This window comes from Podarcis cretensis, assembly GCF_951804945.1.
Source record: "Podarcis cretensis genome assembly, chromosome: 3".
NCBI classification, from domain to species: domain Eukaryota; kingdom Metazoa; phylum Chordata; class Lepidosauria; order Squamata; family Lacertidae; genus Podarcis; species Podarcis cretensis.
The window spans coordinates 66,693,562-66,710,774 of record NC_137172.1 but is presented as its reverse complement, the minus strand read 5'-3'; the positions used below and the strand labels follow the sequence as shown (position 1 = coordinate 66,710,774).

Genomic DNA, 17,213 nt, shown 5'->3' with positions numbered 1-17,213 from the left:
CATAGGCATACAGAGAATCCCCGTGAGACAAAAGGCAAAGGGTAAGTAAGCTGCTCCCGGGGCCTCCTGGCAGCTTTGGGTGTCAGGTGCTAGGAAAGCTCAGATAATTTGCAGTATTATTTCTAGGATGAATTGGCTGGTGGTCTATTCTGTGCGAGTAACATGTGTTTCTTTCAAGCAGTCTTATCTGCCTTACCACACCTTCACATTTCACTGGTTCTTTCCCACTTAGTTTACACAGATGCTGACAGCAGATCAGATGTTGAGGGGGTGTGCTAGGGGAAAAAAATGTGTATTGCTTAGTGGGAAACTTGAGTGCCGGGAGCTATACCTTGGGATTCCAGAGATGGTGTGCTGCTAAAATGTTTACAAGCCTCATTGCCGTGTTTAAAACCACACAGTTGCTTACAAGCTGACCCATCTTCAAAGGTCCTATATCTCTGGGATATATAGCTCCACTTCTGGCTGCACCAACTTATAAAACCACAACGGTGTGGTACAACAGGCAAACAAATCCAGGTAGTTTGCTTGCACCTGACATATACAGTGGCCTAAAAGCACAGATAGTCCTCGGGTAAATGATATTATGGTTTAAGTTCCAGCCACTCCTGATTTTTCAAAAGTTACTTGCCATGTGGCTCAGAAGACTGCTACTTTTTGAAAAAGAACAACCCACAACTTAAAACCCCACTGGATTTGAGGAGGCATGCATGGTTCCCTGGAATGCCAACTTTTGACCTTAAGTGAGCTTTTGATCCTTTTAATAGGGGTATTTCTAGGAGGTGAGACTTTCCTCACCATGCTGCTACAGTGGCAGGATAATCCACACATGTGGAGAATTTCTTCTTGACACACATCTGCTTAACATTTAGGAGTTGGCAAGTTTCCATGAAATAGGATTACTCTTCCCACTCATGTTAAAAGAATATACCCATCATATGTTCTGAATGGCGGGGAATTGTAAACAATTCCTGCAAGTTCAGCAGATAACTCACACATTCTACGAACATAGGCAATCTCGTTTTCTTCAAATATTCCAAATAAGCAGCAAAATCCAGATATCGCGAGAAGGCGGAAAGTGAGGGAGATATCTGTGTATTAGGAAATCATGGAGTGCTCCCCAGGGCATATTTAAAAAAACAATATAGAGCAAGAATGAAAATGCAAGTCACCCAGGCTTGCTCTCAACCTTCTTGTGGGGTCTGTTGCTTGACTGAATCTATAATAATAATAATAATAATAATAATAATAATAATAATAATAATAATAAATTTTTATATACTTAAGGTTATGCCCTGTGTTTGCAGAAACATAGGCACCTGCAGAAGACTAGAACTTACTTTGTTGCTCAGAAAACTTAATTGCATATTAATTAATCAGTCAAGGATGGGGGAATTCGGCCCTCTGACTGTTGCTGAACTACAACTCTTAACAGCCTCAGCAAACATGGCCAGTGACCAGGTGATGGGAATTGTAGTTCAGCAACAGTTGGAGGGCCAAAGGTTCACCACCACTGCTTTAAGTGAAGCCAAGGCCCCACTCACTGATTTCAAAGTGGCTTATGAAGTTTCCTCAGATTGAGCCATTTGTTGTTGTTTAGTCGTTTAGTCGTGTCCGACTCTTCGTGACCCCATGGACCAGAGCACGCCAGGCACTCCTGTCTTCCACTGCCTCCCGCAGTTTGGTCAGACTCATGTTTGTAGCTTCAAGAACACTGTCCAACCATCTCGTCCTCTGTCGTCCCCTTCTCCTTGTGCCCTCAATCTTTCCCAACATCAGGGTCTTTTCCAGGGAGTCTTCTCTTCTCGTGAGGTGGCCAAAGTATTGGAGCCTCAGCTTCAGGATCTGTCCTTCCAGTGAGCACTCAGGGCTGATTTCCTTAAGAATGCCTAAGTTTGATCTTCTTGCAGTCCATGGGACTCTCAGGAGTCTCCTCCAGCACCATAATTCAAAAGCATCAATTCTTCGGCGAGCAGCCTTCTTTATGGTCCAGCTCTCACTTCCATACATCTTATGGAAGTTTATGAAGTTTCCTCAGATTGAGCCATACTATTGGTCAATCTACCCCAGTAATTGTCTATTCTGATTGGCAGTGGATCTCCAGGCAGGACCACTTAATTTCACCTGCCAACTGCTCCTTCGGACTAGAAATGCTGAGGATTAAATTTGGTACTTCTGCCAGTCATGTGCTCTGCCACTGAGCTATGGAGGCACTTTTCCCACCAGTACCACCCTTGTCAGGTTACTGTGTTTTTGTATTAGGGTTTTAAATCATAACATAGACATTGTATGCCTAAGAATAGAATATTGGTGTACATATTAGAGTACTCTTGTGTGAACTGTGGCAGCTAGCACATGAAAAATTGGTCGTGGTACTGAAAGGTCGTGGTACTGAAAAAGCCTGGAATCTGAATAGCTGTAAAACAAGCAGGAGCTTTTGATATGTTTAGTCTTGCACTGTCTTGTTTTTTGAAACTTTGTGAAGATATCCCAGGTTACTTTCACCAGGCTTCACTGCTTAGCATTTTCCGCTTGGTTGGAAATCTGTGTAACAGAAGGTAAGTGAGCAAGTAAAGATTAAGCTGCATCTCTTTGAAAGAATATGGGCATATTGTTCAAGACTATAGATTGCTAAGGAGACTCAAGTCTGGTATGAGCAGGGTCCGTTTTGCTTGCTCTTAGGCAATGAACATTTCCTGTGCTTTTGGCAGATACTTTGCAGATATCTTTTCCCACTTAGGAAGCAAAATAATGGAAAGAATGTGTGCAATTTGTCTGAACATGGAAGGCATTTTCCCCCACTTGTAATTTGGAAGGACTTTATGGTTTACTGTCAGACATCACTGTATGAATGAAACAATTTGCCTTAATAACTGAACCATATAAATTTTTGATACTACAGTAATACTGGAAGCACTCACAAATTACCATAGTACATCTTAACTGTCATGTTGCATCATGTAAATTATAGCCATGATGACATACTTAGCTGGGGTGATTTAGTGCATTGCTATGGAAATGGAATATTGAGGGTTATTATTTGTAAACTCAATAAAACGTTTCTCTAAATAGCTGAAACTGGATTAAACCAGCTTTTCTAGATGATGTTTGCTTGCAGTGCTTCAAATACAATCTCCATTGTATGTGTGGTTTTCTGAGACTTGCTGCCTAAGGTAGCACAGAATAAGTTTTCAATATACAGTAGCTTGTGACCTTACCGTCCATTTTTTTGACACCTCCTCTTCCATTATTGCTATACCTAATGTTGGGAATCATCAAGAATTTATTTTGCAGTCCTTGCACTGAAACATTACAGGCCAAATTCAACTCAGTTGCTGTACTAGCAGAAGCTAGTGCAACCATTCCTGCTAGCAGAATGGTACTTCTCCCCACTCCTCCCACCATGTGCCCCCATATCTCCCACACACACACACACACACAAAAACCTGCTCTGGAGATTTAGAAGAGGAAAGGAGAGAGTTCTGTCAGGCAAGCAGAAATATTTGTGATGTAATAGGCTCATTAGTTCTGCACTGAATACAAACCATAGTGTGTATGCATTTCCTTCCAAGACTTATACCTTTCAATCAAAATATGTAGCTTACAAGCGGTTGTAATAATACACAACTCCTCAACTCACTTACAGGAACATAGGACGCTTCCGTACAGTATGTCAGACCATTGGTTCATCTAGCTGCATATTGCCTACACTGTCTAGGATTTCATGCAGGGCTTTCTCCCAACCTTAGCTGGAGATGCTGGGGATTGAATCTGGGACCTTCTGCATGCAAGGCAGATGCTGTACCACTGAACTATGGCACTTCCCCAAACATAAACAGACATTCCAGCACCCCACAAGCACTATGGCCTCCTTGCCATTGTTCTTAAAGGAGTGTGCCCTGAGTTTTCAGCTTTGTTCATAAAGGATTGTGCCCTTGTTCAGCTTTAGATTTTAGATGTGGCTTGCTGATAGACTAGTCATTTGCATAAATAAAGGAACCTATCCCTGGTCAAAGTGTTTATTCCTTCATCTTAGTGTCTCCCTCCTCCACACAGGCAGCTCATGATTGGGATGGGAATGATTAGGGCAGAGGTTTTCAACCTTTTTGAGTCCTTGGCTCCCTTGACCAACTACATTCTTTCTGTGGCACCCTTGTGGGGCTCAGGAGCCCAGTTATGTCACTCCTTGCCTGCAGAGCTGGCATCCTCTCACCCTTTTTCGAACTCTCTTGTGCATAGCTGTCAACGTTTCCCTTTTTTAAAGGAAAATTCCCTTATTCCGAATAGGATTCCTCGCAAGAAAAGGGAAAAATTGACAGCCATGCTCTTGTGAAGTGTTCCCTCAGCCTCCTCTCCTCTCCCCTCTCCTTGGGAGTCCTGCAGGCAGCCACCGCCACCAACCCTGTCTCTGAGCTGCCCACCCTGCCCTCAGAGAGAGGTGCCTCCTCACACTGCCCCACAGAAGCCTGGGACTTGCTTGTCCATTCCCAGCAGCAAAGGCTGGTGAACTGGCTGGCTGGGCTTCCTCACCTGCCTGCCTGCCTGCTTACTTACTTACTTACTTACTTACTTACTTACTTACTTACTCTGAGCTCCTGGCAACCAGCACCCCCTGGCCAGCCCCAGAGGCACCATTCGCCTGGGGAGCTTGTAGCCAGGGCTGCTGCAACAAAGAGCTGGGCAAGCCTTTGGGAGGTGGAGTCACGAGAAGGCATCAGAGGAGGGAGGGAAGGAAAGAGGGACAGAGACCAGTGTTGCCTGCAACACACCTGACCATCATTCAAGGCACCCCAGGCTGCCACGGCACACTGGTTGAAAACCACTGGGTTAGGGTATTTTTAAAAGCTGGTGGTAGCCTGAGTAACACTCTGAGGAATTGCCTGGTGTATGGGGAGACTCCATATCCCTCAAGTGAGCCATTTCCTTGTTTACTGTAAGAGAACCAAACTATAGATCAGAGATTGGAATGAATGATCTTCAGTCTCCTTCCAAATGTCTTATTCAGATGCTTGCAAAAAACTAAAATAAAAGGTTGTAAATAAATCCCTTTGGCCAAAATAGTTGTACAGCTTTGGAACAAACTTTGGAGTATTATATGTTTGGAGTATACTGTATATCTATAAAACTTTGTAGTGTGTATATATAAAGATGCCTTTATATTTTACAAAGCAATCCTGTGTTCATCAAGATCTGCATAAATTGTGCATGACAAATGTGTGCCCTTAAGCATTTACACACTTTAATCCAGTTAATCATGTACAGAGCTTCAATTTGACTGGAGCTCTCTGGTACATATACAATTATGTTTAAAAATATGTAGGTGTCATCCAAACATTACATGTTCACAGCACGAACACGGCAGCAAGCTATAACGGCAGCATAAAGCGTAGGGTAGCCACAACACAGTCTTTGTTCTTTTATATTTTGCTTATAAAAAGAGGGAATGTGAAGGCAGGCATCAAAAGACAGTAAGAATTGGGGATGTAAAGAAGGGCATAGCTGTTACTGCACCAGTATCCTTCAGTTTCAAAGACGCAAACAAGCCCAGCATGATTTCCCAGTTGGTGGAAGTTTTTGTTTGGACTGTTGTCAAGAAACTTTTTGTGCAAGTCGAAATTGTGGACCTAGAATTCTCTTTCTTTTGTTTTTTGTTCAATTGCTTTAAATGTCTTGAAACTTATATAAGTTGAAGTCATGGGGAAAGCGTTTAGGCTAATGTTGCAATCCCCACCCCCATTTCTTTTCACTTTTCCTAAGGAAGATTAGCTCTGGCAGAGCAATTAAAGGCACTAATTGGATTAAAAGGAAGTAAAGCAAACTTTTTCAGCCAGGCTGGAGGATATTCTGCAGTAATCGAATGCTGAGTACCTCTGAGACTGTGAAGATTGAACAGGCATGTAGATACCAATCAGAAATCCATCCAGCTGTCTCATGGGATAGGCATAGTGTTTGCACAGCATGAGAAATGTATATGTATGTGTGAGTGCATATATTGCCAGTGAAAACAGGGAATGCTCAGGCAGGCCCATTAAGAAGGAAAAGAAGAAGAATGCCTCCCCCAGAAATAACTGTAAATATATTCAGCAGCGTAAAACAATCATCTGTGTCTATTCATGCGTCCTATCTGTTCTTGTTGCTGTCGCTCCTGTCGATCCAGAGTTGTGAGGTAATGGCCCCATGATTCAGGGAAACTGCTGAAGTGTGTACTCGGGCTTCAGTTTGAGAGATGGGTTCATTTATCATCATAATAAGCTATTACCATTGATAGGTCACAACTCATTGAGGAGACAGTCAGTCTAATTGGCTCAACTCTGTCAGCTTTCAGTTTGCCTCAAGGAGATGAGCGGCACTTTGCAGGTAATATTCAATTGCCCAACAAACTGCTTCCTTAATTATTCATCACCTTTCAAATTGGGGAGAAGTAGAGGGGGGGTTCAGTGCACATGGCTCCTTTCTTCAGTCTGGTGACAGTCTGGCCTTCGACCCTCCCCCCCTGACCCCCGTCCTTTTGCCAAGGGAGGCAAGAGGATTTCACAGAAATAAAAAGTTAGGGCCACTCTTGTCATCTAGAGATCTGCTGTGAAAAAGTTTTTTTTTTTTCCAATCTCCTGCTCATGTATGTTTCCTTTCTAAAGGAATTTACTGTCATTAACCAGAAAATGCAGGCTTTGCTCACTTCTCATCCCTTTCCTTGAAGAGCCAAGCATAATTGTGAAAGCTAATGGAATTTTTTAAACAAAATGTTGTAGCTTACATAGTGTTCTAGGATTAATCAAGCAGTATGGACTGATTCAGACATCTTTAGCTATAAAGTAATGAAAAATTTGAGAAGATAAAGCTCTCCACGGAGTTAAAGGACACTTTACACTCTTGGTTGGAGTTTAGGCAATCATGTCAAACATTGAATCATTCCTGCTATTTTAAACCCTTTTCTCTGTTGCTTTTAATTCCCCCCCCCCCCAAAGCATGTATCTCAAATAACAATTTGAAACTAAATGGGCACTTCTATTTTCTAGTTGTTCTGATACTGCTTTTTGAAAAGTTCTGCTTGGTAATTTTCAGTTTGTAGACCAATAATTGCCCCTTTCTGTGAATAAGTAAAATTCACCTTCTGGCCCTCTAAAATACTGTACTCTTTTTTGCTGAAGCTAAATGTGGCAGGCTATATGGTTAACTATACTGGAAAAATTCATTGCAATAATACACATATATAGATATTGCAGTAGACTCCTTCTACATGGTATCATGCATCTCAACTACTCATTGCTAATCCCAGTGGTATTAAGGAGTAACTTTCTTATATCTTCTTTTATGTAAACACGAAGCACCCTTTTAATGAGCCCGATCCTTGTGTCCAATCCAGTGCTTTTTTCTTTAAAAAAAATGTTTAGGGGTACTCTCATTTTCCTACTCATATTGAAATACTGCCCCTCAATGAGGCCAAACTTAGATTCACAAAATATTTAGGGGTATGCGTACCTCTGCGTCCCCTCAGAAAAAAAGCACTGTGTAGCTCCAAATTATCTGCTCTGACCACAGTATCAGACTTTTCTAGACCCTTTACTGGAGATCCTCTTTCAACATGGGATATGTTTAGGATTAACTTGGGACCTGTTAGAATTCCTGCTCCATGATTGCAGTCATGGGATTTTTGTCTATCACATGACGGTGTATGTTTTGACTCCACAAAGTGGGGAGTGACAGAGACAGAATGTTTGTGTTACTCTGTTCCGTGAAGTGGGACTATTGTCCTTTGTTCTTTTTCTTTTTGCTGTCTGATGCTAGAGAGGGAGCCATGTTGCAGTGCTCCATGTGTGTTTACATGTAAATAAAGTAGATTAGTCAAAATGCTGAGTTGCTGAGTTCTGTTACGCAAGCTGCGAAGACTCTGCAGATCCCTAAGTGTGCCAATGTCTGTTGGCATCGGTCGCTGTGATGTTCGGGTTGAAGAAAGCTTTTGAAGCTCCCGAACGATCGACCAGGAAGGACAGAATATGCCAGTTGGGCATGTGTCTCTGCCAGGGTCCTACTTGAGTGTAGGACCAGCTCCTGAAAGGACTCCTGAAAGTAACTTCCAGGCACTGGTGGGTAAATTTACATGGGAGGGGGATTTGGCACTTCTGCTAGAATGATAGTTGGCAATTCTGGACTGTGAAAGCACATAGTTCCTGAACAGGCTCAGATTGGATCATTGAGACCATATCATGCTCATCTTGTAGCCACTCAACACCTACAGGCTCCTATGGTGTTAATTCAGCACTATGGAAACCTGCAGCAGCTTAATGATTCTAAGGTTGGTTGTGATCCGTGATGCTAGTGACCCATGCTAGGCACTGCTACCTGTTCAGCAGCCTCACATATGTACAATACAGATTTGTGATATCATGCCTTCTCTGTCACCTTACATTGCTGTCCAGTATGGGTAGCAGATTCTCATCCACTGAGCATCATTAACTGATGCTGGCTGTCTCCAACAAGCTTCACTGTAAGCTGCTGCTGCTGCTGTACATAGATTCTTTTACACTTTCATTATTGTGCCCCCCACCAATCTTGTCACAAATGGTGTGCCAGAATTCTGTACTGGTTAAGGTTTTACAGTGGTACCTCAGGTTACAGACTACACTAACCCAGAAATAGTACCTCGGGTTAAGAACTTTACTTCAGGATGAGAACAGAAATCGTGCGGCGGCGGCGGCAGGAGGCCACATTAGCTAAAGTGGTACCTTAGGTTAAGAACAGTTTCAGGTTAAGAACGTATCTCCAGAACAAATTACCGGTAAGTTCTTAACCAGAGGTACCACTGTATATGAAAAGCTTTCTTTCAAAGAAATCAGTTTACCTAGCAAATGTCCAGCGTTCTGTCTTTCAAAAAAATAAAAATAAAAATTGATGCAAAAATTATTTCTCTTGGCTATACGGTTGGTTGATTATTATTATTTTTTTTGGGGGGGGGGGGTTGTTGCATAAAGCCTTAGGTTTATCATTATTACCCAAGCTCTCATAAGAGTACTTTCTGTGAATACATTATTTAAGATACATAGAAGTATTTTCTTCCTAATTTCACAAATGCATGTACTTCTCATACAGAACAGTATGGTTAGCATGTGAAAACACTGCCCCATGGCTTAGCAATAGTTTGAACACTGCCAACAAATCACAATCTGAAGCCATGATTTGTTGTTGGCTTACAAACTTTTGTTTCTTTTAACTATGGTTTGGCATTATGTATGAACCTAGCACATTTCCTTAACCATGATTTGCTTGACTACCACAGCCAAACGTTCATCAAGCGATGAAGGTATGAGTTAAGAGCATCAAGAAAACAAAACTAACTTTGGACAAATAAGCCATGGTTTGTTTAACATATAAACCACGGTTTACGATTGTGTGCAAACTAAGCTCCTAAATGCATGTGGTACCTTAATGCAGACAATATTAGTTGCTCAGGATTGAGAAGTTACACCTGACTCCAAGGTCACCATTTTTGGCTACCATTTCCATAAAGAAAATAATGTGGTACTTAGGCAACCAATGTTTTTGTTTTCTTTTGTTAGCATCATTATAAAATGGGCTAATGAACAGCATAGTTAGCTACATCAGTCAAGTATGATGAACAAAGCTATGTGGTTCAATACAACAAAATGAGAGAGAAAATGCATGTATCATGTGATTATGACCTTATGTCACTTGACTCTAATGGTAGATTACACACACCAATTTCAAAGCAGAAAATTCAAAAGGCTATTGGCTGGTATCCAAAAATCATTTTTGCAATTAGCAAACATACGAACATGAAACCAGGTAAACAACTTGGAGTCCTATTAGGAGTCATATTTCTGGAGCTTCAAATTAATGACGACATAAGAGATGGCCTTTCTACCTTATTCTTTAATAATATTTATTTGTGTGCATTAACATTCTACTAATTATCCCTTAATCTGCTGTAAACATTGAAGGAACATGAACAAGCTGTGGCATTCAGACAGATGAAATGAAGGGAAGGGAAGGATTGCTTTGCCAATCTTGGCTACGTTTTTACAACTTACATTTTAGGAATTAATGGTTCTTAGTTTACGTCCTGTTTATATAGATTTAGTAAAGTTTTAGAAAATGTAAACACTGTTTTATTAGCTCTGTATCATTCCCTGTGCTTTCTCCATCTCGACTTCCACCTCTCTCTCTCTTGCACACACACAATATAAAATATAGTACAGTGGTGCCCTGCAAGACGAATGCCTCGCAAGACGAAAAACCCGCTAGACGAAAGGGTTTTCCGTTTTGGAGGTGCTTCGCAAGACAAATTTCCCTATGGGCTTGCTTCGCAAGACGAAAATGTCTTGCGAGTTTTTCCGACTTTTTTTCCCTTCCCCCCCTTTTTTCTAAGCCGCTAAGCCGCTTATCCACTGAAAGCCGCTAAAAGCCGCTAAGCCGCTAATAGCGCTAAGCCACTAAGCCGCTAATGGGCTTGCTTCACAAGACGAAAAAACCGCTAGATGAAGAGACTCACGGAACAGATTCTTTTCGTCTTGCGAGGCACCACTGTATAGAGGAAGCAGAAACATTAGCTGAGGTGGATGGACACAGAACACCAACAATATAAAAAAGGAGTTGATACCTAGTGGTGGGAGGAAAAAATCCTTAAATAAGAGACACGGGGGAATGATTAATGGACTTCAATGTCTGTACACTAATGCGCAAAGCATGGGTAATAAACAAGATGAGCTTGAGCTCTTGGTACAGCAAACTAAATATGACATAATAGGCATCACTGAAACCTGGTGGGATAAGTCCCACGACTGGAATGTAATAATGGAGGGTTACAATCTATTTCAGAGAAACAGACCAGACAAGAAAGGAGGAGGAGTGGCGTTATATGTCAGGGATGTGTATACCTGTGAAGAGATCCAAGATTTAGAACCTCAAAGCCAAAGTGAGAGCATTTGGGTCAAAATTAAGGGAGAGATTAATAACAGGGACCTCATTGTGGGAGTTTACTATAGATCCCCAAGCCAAACGGAGGACATAGATGATGCCTTCCTGGAACAGATGGCCAAGCATGCAAAAGGAAGGGAGATAGTAGTAATGGGGGACTTCAATTACCCGGATATTTGCTGGATGTCAAACTCAGCCAAGAGCATAAGGTCAAACAGATTCCTCACTGGCCTTGCAGACAACTTCATTGTCCAGAAAGTGGGAGAAGCAACAAGAGGAACAGCCATTTTAGATCTGGTCCTAACCAATGTTGATGACCTGGTTAGTGGGGTAGAAGTGGAAGGATCATTAGGCGCGAGTGATCATGCTCTTCTGAAGTTTACTATACAGCGGAAAGGAGCAGCCAAGCATACTAGGACTCAATTTCTTGACTTTAAGAAAGCCGACTTCATAAAACTTAGGGAAGTGCTGGGTGAGATCCCATGGACAGTAATACTAAAAGGAAAGGGAGTTCATGATGGCTGGGAGTTTGTTAAGAGGGAGATAGTAAAAGCACAACTTCAGGCAATACCAATGAGACGGAAACATGGAAGGTGCCTAAAGAAGCCAGGGTGGCTATCTAAAGAACTTTTAACTGAGTTAAGATTAAAAAAGGATGTGTACAAAAAATGGAAAAGGGGGGAAACCACCAAAGAGGAATTCAAACAAATAGCCAGCACGTGTAGACACAAAGTCAGAAAAGCTAAAGCACAGAATGAACTCAGGCTTGCTAGAGAGGTTAAAAGCAACAAAAAAGGCTTTTATGGGTATGTTCGTAGCAAAAGGAAGAACAAAGAAACCGTGGGGTCACTCAGAGGAGAAGATGGTGAAATGCAAACAGGGGACACAGAAAGGGCTGAACTCCTCAATGCCTTCTTTGCCTCAGTCTTCTCCGATAAAGAAAACAATGCCCGACCTGAAGAATTTGGAGCAAATGATTCAGCAGAGGAAACACAGCCCAGAATAGCTAAGGAGATAGTACAAGAATACTTGGCTAGTTTAGATGTATTCAAGTCTCCAGGGCCAGATGAACTGCATCCAAGAGTATTAAAAGAACTGGCAGATGTGATCTCAGAACCACTGGCAGTCACCTTTGAGAATTCCTGGAGAACAGGCGAAGTCCCGGCAGACTGGAGGAGGGCAAATGTTGTCCCTATTTTCAAAAAGGGGAAAAGAGAGGACCCAAATAATTACCGCCCAGTCAGTCTGACATCAATACCAGGGAAGATTCTGGAGCAGATCATTAAGCAAACAGTTTGTGAGCACCTAGAAAGGAAGACTGTGATCACCAATAGTCAGCATGGATTTCTGAAAAATAAGTCGTGTCAGACTAACCTGATCTCGTTTTTTGACAGAATTACAAGCCTGGTAGATGAAGGGAACGCAGTGGATGTAGCCTACCTTGATTTCAGCAAGGCATTTGACAAGGTGCCCCATGATATTCTTGTAAAGAAGCTGGTAAAATGTGGTCTTGACTATGCTACCACTCAGTGGATTTGTAACTGGCTGACTGACCGAACCCAAAGGGTGCTCATCAATGGTTCCTCTTCATCCTGGAGAAGAGTGACTAGTGGGGTGCCACAGGGTTCTGTCTTGGGCCCAGTCTTATTCAACATCTTTATCAACGACTTGGATGATGGACTCAAGGGCATCCTGATCAGATTTGCAGATGACACCAAACTGGGAGGGGTGGCTAACACCCCAGAGGACAGGATCACACTTCAAAACGACCTTGACAGATTAGAGAACTGGGCCAAAACAAACAAGATGAATTTTAATAGGGAGAAATGTAAAGTATTGCACTTGGGCAAAAAAAATGAGAGGCACAAATACAAGATGGGTGACACCTGGCCTGAGAGCAGTACATGTGAAAAGGATCTAGGAGTCTTGGTTGACCACAAACTTGACATGAGCCAACAGTGTGACGCGGCAGCTAAAAAAGCCAATGCAATTCTGGGCTGCATCAATAGGAGTATTGCATCTAGATCAAGGGAAGTAATAGTGCCACTGTATTCTGCTCTAGTCAGACCTCACCTGGAGTACTGTGTCCAGTTCTGGGCACCACAATTCAAGAAGGACACTGACAAACTGGAACGTGTCCAGAGGAGGGCAACCAAAATGGTCAAAGGCCTGGAAACGATGCCTTATGAAGAACGGCTAAGGGAGCTGGGCATGTTTAGCCTGGAGAAGAGGAGGTTAAGGGGTGATATGATAGCCATGTTCAAATATATAAAAGGATGTCACATAGAGGAGGGAGAAAGGTTGTTTTCTGCTGCTCCAGAGAAGCAGACACGGAGCAATGGTTCCAAACTACAAGAAAAAAGATTCCACCTAAACATTAGGAAGAACTTCCTGACAGTAAGAGCTGTTCAACAGTGGAATTTGCTGCCAAGGTGTGTGGTGGAGTCTCCTTCTTTGGAGGTCTTTAAGCAGAGGCTTGACAACCATATGTCAGGAGTGCTCTGATGGTGTTTCCTGCTTGGCAGGTGGTTGGACTCGATGGCCCTTGTGGTCTCTTCCAACTCTATGATTCTATGATTCTATGATTCTATGACCTTATGCCTACCACTGCTTTATGCTCTGCATTGCAGAAACTCATCTGAATTAAGTTTGGTAGAGGTATTAAAAAGGTAAAGGTACCCCTGCCCGTACGGGCCAGTCTTGACAGACTCTGGGGTTGTGCGCCCATCTCACTTAAGAGGCCAGGGGCCAGCGCTGTCCGGAGACACTTCCGGGTCACATGGCCAGCGTGACATCGCTGCTCTGGCCTGAGCCAGAGCCAGAGCCGCACACGGAAACGCCGTTTACCTTCCCGCTGGTAAGCGGTCCCTATTTATCTACTTGCACCCGGAGGTGCTTTCGAACTGCTAGGTATTACGTATACCAATAAATACCTCAGATTTGGCCTCAGCACCGTTGAAGCCCAAAGAAATTCTGTCTCTCAGACTGGGTTGTCTCACTTTCACTATTTGGGATTGACTACCATCTCTCCAATACCTTTTAAAAGATCAATTGAAAACAGTAGTGATAGCATCAGCAACAGAAGTGGTATATATTGAAGGTAGCTTATCACTGTTGACTTACTGAGACTGGTTGCCAGGGTGATTTAATTTTAGCTGAAACAATTTAGATCATGATGCAAATGAAAAGTAAAAAGGCTTGATTCATATCACCAATTAAAATTAAAATTTAATCTTTAAAAAACCCACCAAACTGTATTCCCATAGTTATCATGTAATACAAAAGATGCCAGAACATATTTTTTGTTTCATTCATCTTCAACTATTTAAAAAGCTCCAGTTTTCTGCTTGGTCCTAAGTCACCCATCTAAGTGTTAAAGGACTGACTCTTTAACTTTGATATAATCACTATTGCAAGGAATTAAATTTAAGGCTATACCTTGGTTATTTCCCATAAATTGAATCAAGATTCTTGTCACAATTTATTTTTCTAGCATGGGAGAGTGCACAAGATCATACCTCCTACTGTCAGGATGCTGTCAGCAGCTCCTGGCTTGTTGCCCAGGAAAGTATAAAAATGAGGAAAAGTTTATTACCGTTCTTTTTTATTTCAATCTTTATAGAGCCTCTTGTATAATGGCATCCTGAGTGAATCTCCACCCCAGGCCCCTGTCTCTCCCACTTCCTCAATTGTCATTCTCATTGTCTCTTCCACGGGTACTGCTACATGCCCTCTGTCTTTGAGCTCTTTGCTCTCCTACTTTTAAGGCTCTCCAGGTTCTGGGAGATGGAGTCTGCAATGCTTTCCAGTGACAACATGTCAGCTGGGTGTTGTTCCATCTGTCCATGATTTCCCCCTCTTCTGCATCTGAGCTGCTACCTCCCTCAAACCCCTGTTGTAAATCTGTACTGTCTTCTTCTTCCTCCTTCCTGGAAGGGTCAGGATGGAGAGGCAGTCTCCACCATTCTTCCTCTGCCCAGTCCCTGATACCTACACTGCCTGATCACACGTGTGGGGCCCACATTCCAAATCACTGTACTTCACTCTCACTTCCAGTGTGACTACAGATATAGTCTGTACACCTTTCCTGCTTAATCTTGTTATGATTCTATCTGCAAAGTAAGCTGGGAAGTAACTTTACTTCTGAGTCCTTTGTAGGATTTGAAGTATCTATATACACTCACGTTTTTTCCATCTCTTTAGTCTCAACTAGGCAACTTTCAACATCTTCCCTTACCTTCTGTATTGTGCCATTTGACTTACTGTTACGGTTGTCACTCGACACAGATATGCAACTGCAGCTTCACAGCTGCCCAATTTGAAAGAAATATTTTCCATAGCTGCAGCCATTTGACTATCACTTCCCCACTACAATGGCAGCCTTCATTGTTAGAGATGCTAGGGTTTTGGTACAAGTTTCAGGGAGTCATAATACTGGCCTCAGAGAAGAGGTAAGTATTAGGAGTTCCAAATTTGGAGCAAGTAAACATGTGTAAGAGACAGTGCTATTGTAGGGGACAGACCTCACTTTGTTATCCACATGTTCATTGGCTCCTCTGCACAGAGCCTAAGGTGGTAGAATGTATATATTCATATGTTCTCTCTGAGATAGTAGGGTGTGCCATCATGTTCCTGCCTCCTACGCAAACACACTTTCAGTATTCCCTGTTTGACTGCACTGATTCATGCTGGTACATAAATGTCATTTATCATGACACATACCTAGTAAAATATTGATTTTTCAAATGCCTATTCCTTACCATGCAGTGTTACATCTTGCTAGTTTGTTCATGCACTGAATTAGAATTGAGTCCAGTTTGCTCCCACTGGTTAAGATATAAAATTGTTTGGCAGATGCCAACAGCTGAAGTATAGAGAAACAGTTATGTAAAACAAAACCAACCAACCTTAGCTTATAACAGAACCCATCTTCCTGGAAAACGTAGGCAGATAAAGACCTTTTCCAAGCACACAGTGAAACTAAATTAAAGAAATGTTATGAGTTGAAATCATATGGCAGCAATCATGTTTCATGATTGAGAGATAATCTCCAAGCATCTGACACTGTGGGAATACAAGATGGAGATTTGAGGATCTAGAGACAAATTAATAATTTAGGACGATTGATCTTGGCATTTCAGCTTTAGTTTATTGATTGCATTAGTTACATTGCCTCATGTTTTTCTGTATCATTTATATCCTGTAATTTATTTTGTATTTGTTTTCTCTATGCACCAAAAGTTCACTAAGAATTCAATCGAACAGAACTCAACTCATTTTTATCAAAAGAGAGGTTGTGTGTGTGTGTGTGTGTGTGTGTGTGTGTACATCTGTCTATTCTCTCTCTCTCTCTCTATATATATATATATACTCACAGATTGTGTGTGTGTGTGATACATTTCATTGTTCAGCTCAAGATAATACTGAGACGTTTGTGCTCTTTAATGATTGTTTTGATCATCAAATTTCTTATTTATATGTCACTGAAGGTTAGAACAGTTTATTACTGAGAGAAAATACAAGAAACAAATTTATGACATTGGTTTATTTTTTAAAATTAAACATTATCATATGTTAGGAAATGCACTGATCCTTAGCCATACAGGTGTATTCAGATGTCCCATTATTTTAAAACCTGGGATTTTGAAGTTTATTTATCTCATTTGTACTCCAAGCCCCAAGGAGCTGATGGTAATTTGTATGCCCTCCACAACTTTGAGATATGGGTTACGTTGAGACTTGTCCAGTGATTTTCATGGTTAACAAATAAAATTAATAAATTATCCAATACTGGTTCTGAGGCAGTGATGATCTTGAATTTGAATCAATAGTTTGGTATTCTGTTTATATTGAAAAATCTTTTAAAAACTTTTACAAGTTCCTTGTTCCTTAATACAACTACTTGACCAGATCCACTTTATTTAATTTATGCAGAAGGTTTCAAATAACAGCTGACTTTGACATTAATCAAATAAAATAGACTTGATTATGTTTGGTCAGCTGTATCTTATGATTTAAATATTTGATTTAATTATATTTAATCTATTGTTATTGCAAGCCCTTGCCAAGGACAGAAAATCCCTCTAGTTTACACTGCTTCGCTGCTTAAATCAAGAATCTTGATACTCGTATGAGGCATAGAATTCTACTTAGCATGCACCCACTCACTCTGAATTAATCTAGGAAAAAAACCACCCCGTTTCCCATTCCCTTCGGGTCTGTTTATATAATCAGTTATTGAGAGATAACCCACAAACTCACTTCAACCTGTATTTTGTTTA

The 17,213-nt window shown here is 41.5% G+C and overlaps 1 protein-coding gene across 7 annotated transcripts in view; it reads left to right on the top strand.

Annotated features, from left to right (window-relative positions):
• LAMA2 (laminin subunit alpha 2) overlaps positions 1-17,213 on the top strand; it is a 390,451-nt gene that overhangs the window by 164,214 nt on the left and 209,024 nt on the right. The gene's annotated exons all lie outside the window — the stretch shown is intronic.